Source organism: Falco rusticolus, chromosome 1, assembly GCF_015220075.1.
Source record: "Falco rusticolus isolate bFalRus1 chromosome 1, bFalRus1.pri, whole genome shotgun sequence".
Classification (NCBI taxonomy): domain Eukaryota; kingdom Metazoa; phylum Chordata; class Aves; order Falconiformes; family Falconidae; genus Falco; species Falco rusticolus.
Genome location: NC_051187.1, coordinates 49,745,624 through 49,757,627, shown reverse-complemented (window position 1 = coordinate 49,757,627; position 12,004 = coordinate 49,745,624). Strand labels below are relative to the sequence as shown.

At 40.4% G+C, this 12,004-nt stretch overlaps 1 protein-coding gene across 4 annotated transcripts in view; it reads left to right on the top strand.

Moving 5' to 3' along the window:
* Positions 1-12,004, top strand: part of TRIM2 (tripartite motif containing 2) — a 117,778-nt gene that overhangs the window by 20,524 nt on the left and 85,250 nt on the right. For 2 of the 4 annotated variants that reach the window (XM_037378464.1, XM_037378483.1), the window contains exon 1: positions 4,106-4,354. The exons of 1 other annotated variant lie outside the window; for it this stretch is intronic. The gene's annotated coding sequence lies outside the window, so the exon portion shown is untranslated. Of the gene's footprint in view, positions 1-3,490; positions 3,666-4,105; positions 4,355-12,004 lie in introns of those variants that run through there. One more of the 4 variants, XM_037378547.1, reaches the window with a different exon arrangement.

Genomic DNA, 12,004 nt, shown 5'->3' with positions numbered 1-12,004 from the left:
TTACAGCTGCATCTCTGTGTGCCTGAGTCCTGCTGTGAACGCAAATCTTTCTTTTGTTAGTCTATCTGCCTTCTCAGCAGTATCTCAGCCAGGTTTCTTACAGTGTGATCAGAAATCTGGGTAACTTGGGATCCCCGGGTAGCTAAAGGCAGAGTTTAAGGTAAGAATTGTAAGTGCTGTAGGTTAACATACAGGAAGTACGCTGGTACTACTCAGGTGCCCACTCCTGAGACTGGTGCCCAAACAGGAAGCGGCAAGTGTCCAGGAGCTGGATACACACAAAATACTTATGTAGATAAGTGGAAAAGGATCCAAGTTTATGCTGCTTCCATGCTGAGCTGGCTAGATGTTACTTAGCTCAGTCCAGAAGCCACGTAACCATGTAGGCTTTTGCTGCGCTGTGCTTTTCTGTGTTGGGAGAGTTGGGAAAACTATGAAAAGTAGTTCTTTTGTTCCCATTCTGTGTCAGATATTTGCTTCTTTATGTAAAATAAGCTATTAACTTCATTGCTTTACCTTGTTATGATACTCATTTCTCAGTTTGTCCCTGACATCTTTGTGCAATGTACTGTCTGAAGTTCAAGGTTTTACATGGCAAAAATGTCAGAACTATATGAGTTTGACAGCTTATCCCTTTGTAATACGCTTAAGAAATCTTTTAGTGCTTTTCTGAATATATTGTCTTTCCTAGGGGCACTGAATACATGTTTCACTAGACATTGTCTAATTATTGTGTAATTCTATATATAAGATTAATTCAGAAGTGGATGTAGATGTTTGAAAATATTTTCTGATTTCCATTCTTTTATTTTTTTTACTTTTAGATGGCGAAAGATTGTAAAACAGTGTGGTTGGTATGCCTTGTGGGTAGAACATGAGAGCCTTGGGGTTCAAAAGACAAACACCAGGGAGGCCTGACTCCTGTGTAATGTTTGACTAGGAATGTGATATTTGATAGATCATAAAAGTTTCAGTCATGTAAGGTGGTACTGAACTTTCTCATATCCAATTGAAGTTAACACCATGCACCAAATCTCCTTTGTTTTTCTGTATTACAGAGATAACATTTAATACTTTCACATCTTCATATAACACTTGAATTTCACAGAATAAAAGGTATGTGTGCACAGCTTTTGACAAAATACTGCTCTGAGTAGTTGTTGGAGTAGGTCTCCTGTGCAGGAAAATACAGTTTGGGTATTCAGTGCAATGTATGGAGCAGTTTTCTTCTTGAATTTAAAAGTCAAACTTTTCCCAGTTTGAGGGAAAAACCCCTTTTGGGGATTTTGTATTAGAAAATATCCCATCACTTGTGGCACAAGCAGTTTTTTTGTGAAACCCTGGTCTTGGTTCTTGAACACCTGCTTGGTGAGGCAACGTCCCAAACACCACCTCACCTTCAGGCAGTATGACTCTCCTTTGTAAAAGTGCATGCTGGTTTTGGCTGGAATAGAGCTGATTTTCTTCGTAGTAGAGTATGGGGCTGTCTTTTGAATTTGTGCTGAAAACAGTGTTGGTAACACAGGGATGTTCTAGTCATTACTGAGCAGTACTTCCACAGTTTCAGGGCCTTTTCTGCCTCTCATCAACCCCACCAGCGAGCCGGCTGGGGGGCACAAGAAGTTGGGAGGGGACACTGCTGGGACAGCCGGCCCCAACTGACCCAAGGGGTATTCTGTTCCAAATGATGTCACGCTTAGCATATAAAGCTGGGGGAAGAAGGAAGGGGGCCACGTTCAGAGTGATGGCGTTTGTAGCTGTGACACGTAATGGAGCCCCACTTTCCTGGGGATGGCTGGATGCCTGCCTGCTGAAAGGAAGTGGTGAATGAATTCCTTGTTTTGCTTTGCTTACACACACAGCTTTTGCTTTACCTATTAAACTGTCTTTATCTCACTTTTACCCTTCTGATTCTCTCCCCCATGCTACAGGAGCAGGGAGTGAGCAAGCAGCTGTGTGGTTCTTAGTTGCCAGCTGGGTTAAACCACGACAAAGTGTCTCCACTACACAAGAAAGGAACATAAATGCTGTGGGGTTTGAAGAAATGCTTCCTGCCTGCTTTGTCCCACCTGGAGAGCCCCTTTGCACAGGGGAGTCTAGGAGGACCTTGCATAAGTTTTGGGGAAATGTTCTGTAGGCAGGTTGCTCTCTCTTGTTCATCTTCTGAATAGGAGTAGAGAATAAAAATTAGTCCCCATGTATTAATGTATTTCATGCTAATAAAAGTTGCTAGACCTGTAGACAGGTCAGGAGAGATCTCGATCCACTGAGTCACAACACAGATACCTCAAAGGTAGGGTTTTACTAAAGTTTTACCGATAATATTTTTCAAACTGTAATCACTGATTTTGTGTAGTTAAACAGGGGGGTTTGCCTTCTTAACCATTTGACTTTTGATTTGTATTACCAATAGAAGGGTTATCTGCAAGAGTGGCTGAAGATAGAGAAGGGAGGCGAGACATCTACCTACCCGTTTCACAGGGGTCACAAAACATCTGTGACATGGCTACCACTTCATGTCGTTCCCAACCCAGGCAGGTCTTTAGCTGCTGACTTAGAAGGCAAAGCCACCTCACTCAGCCCAACCCCATTACCGGAGAGCTAAACTTCCTACCTCCCCAGCGCGATCTGACAGCTCTGCCCTCCCCACCTCTGCTGTGGGCAGGTTTGTCTCCTCGGAGCTGAAAGGAAAGTCCTATAAACAGCACCGTGTCTTTTCTGCTTCTGCTCCACTGCATGCTCTGCCTCACTGACACACAGCTCCGTTCAGGTGCTTCCTTGAGTCTTACCGTAGCGTGATTTCATAATGTAGTGACTTCAAAGTGACTTCAGAGCTGATATTTCAGTTTTGAGTAAGGTAGATGTAAACAGCATTTGGGCTTACATCGTTTTGAGTGAGGTCCTGGTTGCTTGGCGATAAACACACAGAAAAAACCCCCTCCACTCCATAAGATGCAGTATTGATTGCTACATTGAGCCATGATGTCAAGTATACGCTTCCCTTCCTCCTTGCTTCCCAGAAATGCTAAATAGTAGACCTTGTTTACTGGAATTTACAAATTATTTTGTCTTTGTGAGTGATGCAATGACAGTGCCCCCTACACTGTCGTTTAATTCATAATACCATTTGGGTTTTTTTTATCCTACATTTCTAATGCAGTTATTAAATAACTATATTTCTTGCCCCCCAGACAGTTCAGCTCTGATTTTATAATGAGAATTTCAGTGTTAGATTATTTTAAAAGAGAATCTAGGCCATATACATTATGTAAGGTTGCCATAGTAACAGTTTCTCCGAGGGGAAAACCAACTGTCTGTAGTTTCCACAGAAACCACTCCCCGCTGAGACAGGTGCCTCCAAGGGAAGTGAAGGGAATATAAATGAGAGAGAGAAAAACACTCACACAGATGTCATATGATCTCTGCGGCATCCCCACGCTGTTACAAATTCAACCGAGTATTTCTGGGTTTATTTTCAGTTCGTTGTTTTTTGATTGCATGACTGGCGCCTTCTCTTGCCATGTAAACTCCGGCCACCCTTCCCTCGCATGGAACTGGTTTTGCAGCTGGAGGTACGGCAGTGTTCCACCGTGGCAGTGAACTGACCACAGCAGATACTAAAGCCCAGTGCTCTAGGAACCACTGTGCGTGGGAGAATTTAAATGGTAAATGAGAATTTTCTCCCTTTTTTATTAACTTCCCCTCCCCCGACCCCTCAAAGAAGTCAGCAAAGACAGACAGGTATGGAAATACTTTCATCCAGAGAGGAACTGGAGAGGAGTGAAGCTCAACTAATTTGTCAGTTAATTTTTATTCTTTTGGGGTACAAGCATGCACTGCTAGAGAAAATGTATTCTGAAAGATCAGGATGTAGTAAAAAGGAATTAAGTCCTAGGATTTGTTAACTGAGAAAAAGTGGAGAAATTTCTTTAATGTGCTTTAATGTCATGGAGACATGTGTGGATTAACATTTCTGAAATCCTTTTGCACGTTTTTTTCACAAACAGTGTTGATTTGTTTTATTTTTTTCTTCAAGGGCAATAAAACCGTGACATTCATTCAAGGCTTAGTGCAGCCATAACTACAGATTAATGCGCTGGCTACTTCATCTTCATCCTGTCATCTCTGTGCTGCTTTATGGGGAAAGCAGGCTGACATGGTTATTAAATCTGGCAGCTGTGTTGTATGCACATGGGAAGCAAGTAGAGCACAGCATATAGAAAATGAGTAGCTTTCAGATAACAGTCCTCTTTTCACTGCTGCGAGGCTTGAAAGGCAGCCTAAAAAGCTCTTTCTCTTCTTTGTAATCACATCGCTGGATCAGTGCGCAAATATCACAAATACAGTTGCAAATGTAAGTATTCGTTGCCTGTGTGGTGCTTTCAGATTGCTAATTAGGGTTTGTACCTCAGTGTTCTGCTTGAAAAAGCAGAGAGATGAAAGCTGAAAACATCCTGACAGGGAAAGCTGCTCTGCAGTATTGTTCTGGCTTTCAGTGGAAGAGCTACTGAGGGAAAGGGGTGCATGAAAGCTTTCCAGAACAAATAGTTTGCGCTTGTGTTTGTTGATTTTTGGGACATCTGCTTGCTACTTTGTCTGTGAGGGGAGAAGCCAAGCAAATGCAGGAGGTACTTCTGGAGAGATGGTTTTCTGCTTAAGTTAGATATTATTTGATATTAAGGCAAGAAAGATACTTCAACAGTAATAGGACGCTTGTGAATTCATAGGGGAGAAATCTGCCATGGTATTTTTCACCTGGAATCTTTTCTTTAAAAATCCATAAATGCAGACCTGGACTTCTTATTAAGAAACTCGACAATAGCTTATTAACAGAAGTGCTGACAAATAGTCGTCATAAGGGGCACCAGTAAGTTTGCATCTGACCTGATAAGAACAATGAACATAGCACGGTGAGCAATGCATGTTTTTCACTAATCTCACTCTGAACATGAAGACAATCTTTATCTGCTATGTGGCATGAAGGCAGGGTAGTAAGGTGGCTGGGAAGCAGCGGAGTTGAAGGTTTTTCAGTGTTGTGGTGATACTGCAAGGAAGAGAATTGCTATTTGTTGGTGGGTTTTGGTCTCATAGCACTGAATAAACAGCATCTTGGGGTTTATTCTTCTTTTTAATTCAAAGCTTCTGTAGTGCATTGTCCTATGGAGTTTATGGCTAGTGAATTCTTACTGTGCTGTGAATGAAATCTGCTTATTGAAAACAGCCACTGATCAGTACCAAGTATAAATATCATATAATTGTACAAGAAGTGCAGGCTGTAGCCAGTTTGTGTTGCCATGTCATGTTTTTTGCTTTAGGTACGGGTTTTGTTATTTCTTAGGGACCATTGTGGTACTGTAAGCCTTTTATGAGTTATGTGAAAATGTCATTATCACAGTTAACAGGTGACTGCCATTAAATGAGTAGGGAGAGAAGTATATATGTTGTGTTGTTTGCTGCACACAGGAGGCTAAACATTCGTGGTATAGCCCCCTTGACAGTGCTGCTATAAGACGAGTACGATTGGTGAATCTGTTGATTATAAAATGCTTTTGCGATACGTCAGTCTCATCTTACAGATGTATATGTAGAAGTGCCTGTCTTCATTATAGCAAGTGAAAGGTGATTTTGGAGCTTCTCTTTCCTTCCTCTTGTCTCCTTTCCCCCCTCATAAACAGTCAGAAATTCATAGCTTTCCTGAAACTTAGCGGTGAAAATGGTCATTTTTGATGACAGCTGTGGAGCTAAGCTTCCCAAGCCTGAGTGGCAGCCAGCCAACTGCCGAGGCAAGTGGTGACCTTTCAGGACAATGTCTCTCACAAAAATGTCAAAATACTAAAATGGCAGACATCAAATGCCATGTGCGCAGGGAAGGGTTGTCAGCTGGCAGGCTTTCAGCTGAAGGCAGTTAATCCACTGCTTGCCAGGATTAAACATTGAAAGCCCCTGCCTAAGTCTCTAACATGTAGAGATAATATTCATGTGTGTCCTGAATAATTTCAGAAGTTCTTCTGGGAAGATTTGGGATATGGATAGAAAATTTCAGAGGTGTTTTATTTAAAAATCTGCTCAGTCATCTTCCTGACGAATGTCCAGAAAAGCAGCTTTTTGCCTTTTCTTTTGCACTTTGCATTGCATACCAGTTTTCCTCCCAAATCTCATTCACAATGTAAATGGATCCTGATGAAGCCTAAGCAGAGTTCATTGATGCACAGCAGGATGCTGAAATTCTGATAGTGTGTGCACTGACTTTTTAGGCATATGCTCACTGAATATTAAACTATCCCCTGCAGTTCTTGGTGCCGCAGCCCCGAGCTGAGACTTCATTTGCTATTACATGCATCGATGCTTTGTAACTTTCTTGGAAGGCACTGAGGTGTGAGCTTTCCCATGCTTGCTGGTGTGTCAGCTTCTCAGATACCTTTACCCCTGGTAAACAGATCTGTGACACTGTGATTGCCTGCCTTGTTGGTTTTCCCCCTGCTGCGTAAATATTTCTGGGAGGTGTGAAACTGCCTGATCCTTTACCTCGGCCTGTAGGAAAGCCAGGCAGTGTGCATAGCTGATCAGGGAACTAACCTGTTCACCTTGTGGTTGACCCCACTTGGAGAATAAGAAAGAATACACCAGTGACTGCACCAGACCAGTCTTGTCTGGCCAGTTTGCAACTGGCCACAGTTCAAAAGAAATCTCGGTATTCTCCAGGCAAAGCACAGGGTGAGCTGCCAACCCAGGTAATCCCTGAAAAGCAGCCAATGGCCAGGTTTGATGGTGCCAAATCCATTGTTACTACCAAGATGCTGAAAAGGAACATAGTCCTTTCCAGTATTTCTTTCCTTTTTACCTTCTCTTTCATGACAGGTGTTCTGTTTCACTCCAAGTTCTTTCTCTTACTACAAGCAAGCAAAATTTTATAACTGTGTTTTAGTGTTCTTCACTTCTATTCTTAGAGGAAGTGTCATATCGTCCATTCCCCTCTCCCCCCCCCCTCCCCCCCCCCCTCTTTAAAACTGGGAACACTGCATTCCATTACGACCTTCTGTCTTCTGTAGTCATAGGAAAGCGTAAGTCTCCATGTTGGTCTTTATTTTTCAGTCAGTATTCTGTGATCACTCCTCCTCTCTCCTATTCCCTACAAGAAGAATTATGAAGCAAACGAGGTAGGTAAGGACATATTCCCATAAACATCTTACAAAAATTAGTCCTTCCTCCTGCCTTTCCTTTCTCACTTCTTCCCATCTTTAAATTTCTACCTGCTTTGCCACAAGCACTTCTGTGATTTGAGACTTACTAAGATGTAAAAACCTGTCTGGAAGAAAAACATTATGCTCATCTAGTTGAGGAATAAAAAGGTAACTGAGGTACCAATTAACCTAACTTAACACAGATAGCTAGCCTGAGTTTTCAATTTTGATATTAAAACAGCAAACCACATGTAGACACAATCTATTTAATAATCCCTGATATAATGATACAGGGATGAAAAGTAATACAGGGATGCTGCTGTTTCTGTGGGCTTTGCATGAAGAAAAAAATCTGAGAAAAATAACAGCAGCAGCTGTAATTTCTTTTAAATCCAATTATACAGGGCTTGGTTGTTTCCTGAGCAGCTGTACAGTGTCAGATCAGTTCATCAAACATCAGTCATTACACCTGATATGAAATTCTCACTTGCACCAATGGCATTATCATTTTATCCTGCATTTATATTATTTATCTTTACTATTTCTGTAGCATCTAGCAACACTTCTAATGGAAGGCCAATGAGCCAGGTACTGTATAGAAACAGAAGGTAATCCTTGCCCCCAGATTGCTTGCAAGCTATATTAAAAATAAAGCAAACCCCTCTTATCATACAGTTACCAAGTTTCTTGTTTGGCTTTTTGTCTGAATTCAGAATACATATGTCAGTAGTATATTATAACTGAATTAGTTGTCAGGATGCCAGAGTTTGCCTAGACATGGGCTTGAAATTGCATGTAATTAAAGTAAGAAAATGACATACACTTACTGTGACCTTATTTCAAAGCCTTCTTACTGATTTACTTGGAGTATCTCCCTTAGGCTGCTAATGTTTAGCTGTTAAGTTAATAAAGTATATTAGTTGAAATTAACTCGACTGACCAAAACATGACTATAATTACAAAATAGTTGTGGGCCACTGGTGAAGATTCCCATTACAATCATTAAGACACTATTGTCAATTACTAAGGTAATAAGGCTCATGATAAACTTAATTACTAAAGTAATAATATTCATTATTAAGTTTAATGAGGTACATTTACCTGCAGTTATTTACAGGATCTATATTTCAGTGTTAATTGTTGACATGTAATAGCAGCGACATGACACATGGCTGTCAGACTTAATTGACTCATCATGGATTATGTACTGTGATTCTAGTAGGTGAACAGGGGGGATCATAATATGGGATGAGAGTCTTCCTCTGTTTTTTCTGTAAGACCAATTTTTCCTGTTACTCTGCTCCTTACTCATCTTACAAGAAGATTTCAGGAGCAGTCACATAGCTGTTAACATCACCTCTTCTGCTACCTTTTGTTTGAACAGGATGGTGTAGGGTATGCAGTAGTTTTTAAACCTGTAAACTATGACTGAATCTGCCATCTGAAATCAGTCAGAGCAAATCTCTAGTTTACAAAGCCATACTATAATACACTCTTCAGTTCTGAAAATATTTAGTTTATTCAGTTTGTATGCTCTTCAGATCATCCATGAGGCAAGTCTGCAGCATGTGAATAGTATCTATAATTTAACTGAGCAATGTAACTGATATAACTGAGCAAAAATTTATGATTATTCTTTCTGGAAATTTATATTGCACAACCCACTATGCTTTCTAAGTGCCATTTTTCTTATGAGGTCATAAACCTAGTTGTATATGCAGGAATAAAAAAAAATCTAAAGGATCCCAGAGGGCCAAATTGCAGCTGAAAACATCTGATACCTTTTATTTCCCAAGATTTTATAATTTCAGTTTGAAACTGAACTTTACAATAATATCTCTTTTTGCATTGACACTACAACTTGTATAACCATGGTGACATATTAAAACTAACCGTGGGCATTGGTGTCAGCCACAATTTAAATATGTTCTGACAGTGGCACTGTTGTCCCTTCCATAAAGCAGTTGAAAGAATCTAAATGAATGCAAGCTGCCAAACATGAAGGGCTATTGTAATCATCAAATGTCTTTTTTGGGTTTTTTGCATACAGGGAACAATGAATAAAACAGTCTGAAAGATTATCTGGCAGCATGCAATTAATCATAAATCCAGCTTGATCTGGATGGGTAAAGCAGTAGTTTATCAATCTGGTTAGCTAGTACCTTGAAAGGATTTTGCCGAACTCGTTAGTTCGGTAATATTAACACAGGTGCCTCTTTTTTGATGAGACAATAATATGATTCCAAAATGGATAAGCTAGAAGGTCAAGGGCAAAATAATTTATCCACAGGAGTGGTATGGATTACTGTTAAGGACATTCTGAAATCCTGTCCTATCATTCATGTATTTCAAAGCATTCCTAAAAGTAATGACCTAATTTTAAAGACAGTAAATCAGAAATAACCAAATCATAGCAGTTTGTTTGTCTTTTAGAAAGATGGATAGCCTTAATTTAAAGGCTTCAGTACTTTTGAGTCCCCTTTATATATCTAGGGGAGTCATTCAAACAAGTTTTATACTTTTTTTGTTCTGTTTTCCCCCTCCCCTTCAGTTCAGTGGGAATTCACTCACACAAGGGGCCTTTTCAAGAACCAAGAGGGTCTACAGACTGCAAGTGAGCTACCTCTGTTGAATGTGTTATAATGAACCAACTTCCATTCTTCTTTGGGTGGAGATAGTTTCACTGAAAACTGTGTCTTTGGCTGTGCCTTGACAGGTTGCAGTGAAGTACTTCCTCCTAGGTGGCAGGGCTAGTTTTTTGAACAAGGAGATTGACGCTGACTCCCTTGATGTTCAGAGTGTTGCCCTACTGACATATCTGAATCCATAGGTTGTTATAGCTTTGTTGCAGTATGTGTAGCACTCAAATTTTAAATTATTCCTTAGTTAATGCTGAGGCATTAGGTAATTGCTATGTAGAAGTGAAGCAATGAAGGCGAAAATTGATTAAAGAATTAGATCAATTAACACCCAGATTATGTTAGCGTGTTTGGAGTTCTCAGGTCAATATACATATTAACCTTAGGCCAAGACATAGGCATCCTATAAGTGAATGTAACTCATACTGCATATTCTCATGGCAAAATTTTACCCCAAAGGGGCTTCCAAACATAAGTGTTCCTACTGGGTGGAATAGTCAAAGTATTCTTTTTCTCCGTAAAATTAAGATTGTGTGAATTAAAATAAGAAACAGAGGATTTGTTCAGCATTTTTTTGTTTTTTAAGAGCATGTTGAGAGTTAACAGAGTGAAGCTTTTAATATGGATAGCTTTAGATAGTGCTTATAATGAACACCATGCTGTTGACATCGTAGGTCTTCTAGAAATCAATAATTATTGATGAGAAAATAAATCCTTACTTTCATTGCAATTAGGAGGCTCATGATGGTTTGCTTTGGTTCTGACCTTGATTGTTCATGCACTGAAATAACAGTTGCAACTAATTCCTTTTTCCAGAAATGCTCAGTTGTTGGTCAGCATCAGAGAGTGTAGATAAGGGAGGACCACCATGTAAAACACTTAGTTTTATTTGTTGGGAAGTATGAGGTTATCCTCTTGGGGCAGCAAAGGGCTGCATCATTGGCTTAGGGTAATGCTTCTAAATTTTTTTTCTGTCCTTAAAATGTCTTCTGGAAGGTTTTGTTTTGCTTTGTTCTTGATGATGTGAGGGCAGTTAGATATGGAGAGGACCTCACCTGATTGCAAGTGGAGGGCAGAGAGAAGAAAGGTTTTTGATGCTCCTTGATCCTCAGCCAGCTAGCCCTAGGAGAATCAGAGCTGATGTTATGCAGCCCTGATTTATGGAGCTGGGAAAAGATTGTTTAGATACTTCAGCAGCAGAGACCCCACACTGCTGTGACCCTGTTGTCTGGAAAGCCTTCTCCTGTAACAATACTTCCCCTCTGTTTGTCACTGAGGGAAGTTTTAGTGTTGCCAGAGCAACAGGTGGCACAGTATCACTATGTGATCTTCTGTGCTTCTGGTGAACTATCTAAATAAGGGTGATTATATAGAGAGCTCAAGACAGCCCTTCAACTGATTGGTTTAATCAGGTATGGAGATTAAAAGTAGGTGTAGGGCTGCCTATCACACTGACAGTGCAATTCTCTAGGTTAATGGATTGCTGTCTCTTTACGGGACTGTCTGTCAATGGGTATGTGTACAAAGAAGTCGATAGTGGTTTGTTTATCTACTGATTCAGAACAGATGCTCAAATAGCACAATTTTCATGAAGGAGGAATTGATAAAGAGTGCAGCTGGGGTGTGGATGGTACAAGAAACTCCATCCATCATTTTCCAAAAGGCACAATGAATGGCTTCATTGTTGCTACTAACAATTGTTGGCCATTTTGTTTGCTATGAACAAAGTATGATCCCACTAAAAGCCAACTCGGAGAAATACAGTGACAGGGGAGTCTCTTTTTTTTTTCCATTCACTTGGCTTCATTCACTGAACAGATTCCACTGGCTCTGTCTGGACCAAGTCCTTCCTTTGCTAACCTGCAAAGCCTTCTTCAGCTGCCTAACACAGTTGTAAATAGGGAAGGAATAGCCCTGACATTGAGGAAATAGTGTTAGTACAATATGCAATAAGAAGAGCAATATTTTGTGTTGGGGAATTTTTGTAGGGCTGTATGTAAAGGTACTGTCTTAGGAGTGAGGTGCCCATGGGAATACGTATCCTCATACCAGAGAGTTTCCTTCAGTGCCTTGTGAATTCTGTCCTCTTTTGTTGAACTGAGTTTGATGTGTCTTGTTTAATAACTTCCTGTGCTCAAGGTTTGTCCTTATGGCCATCGCTGGTGCAACCCTCTATGTGAATTT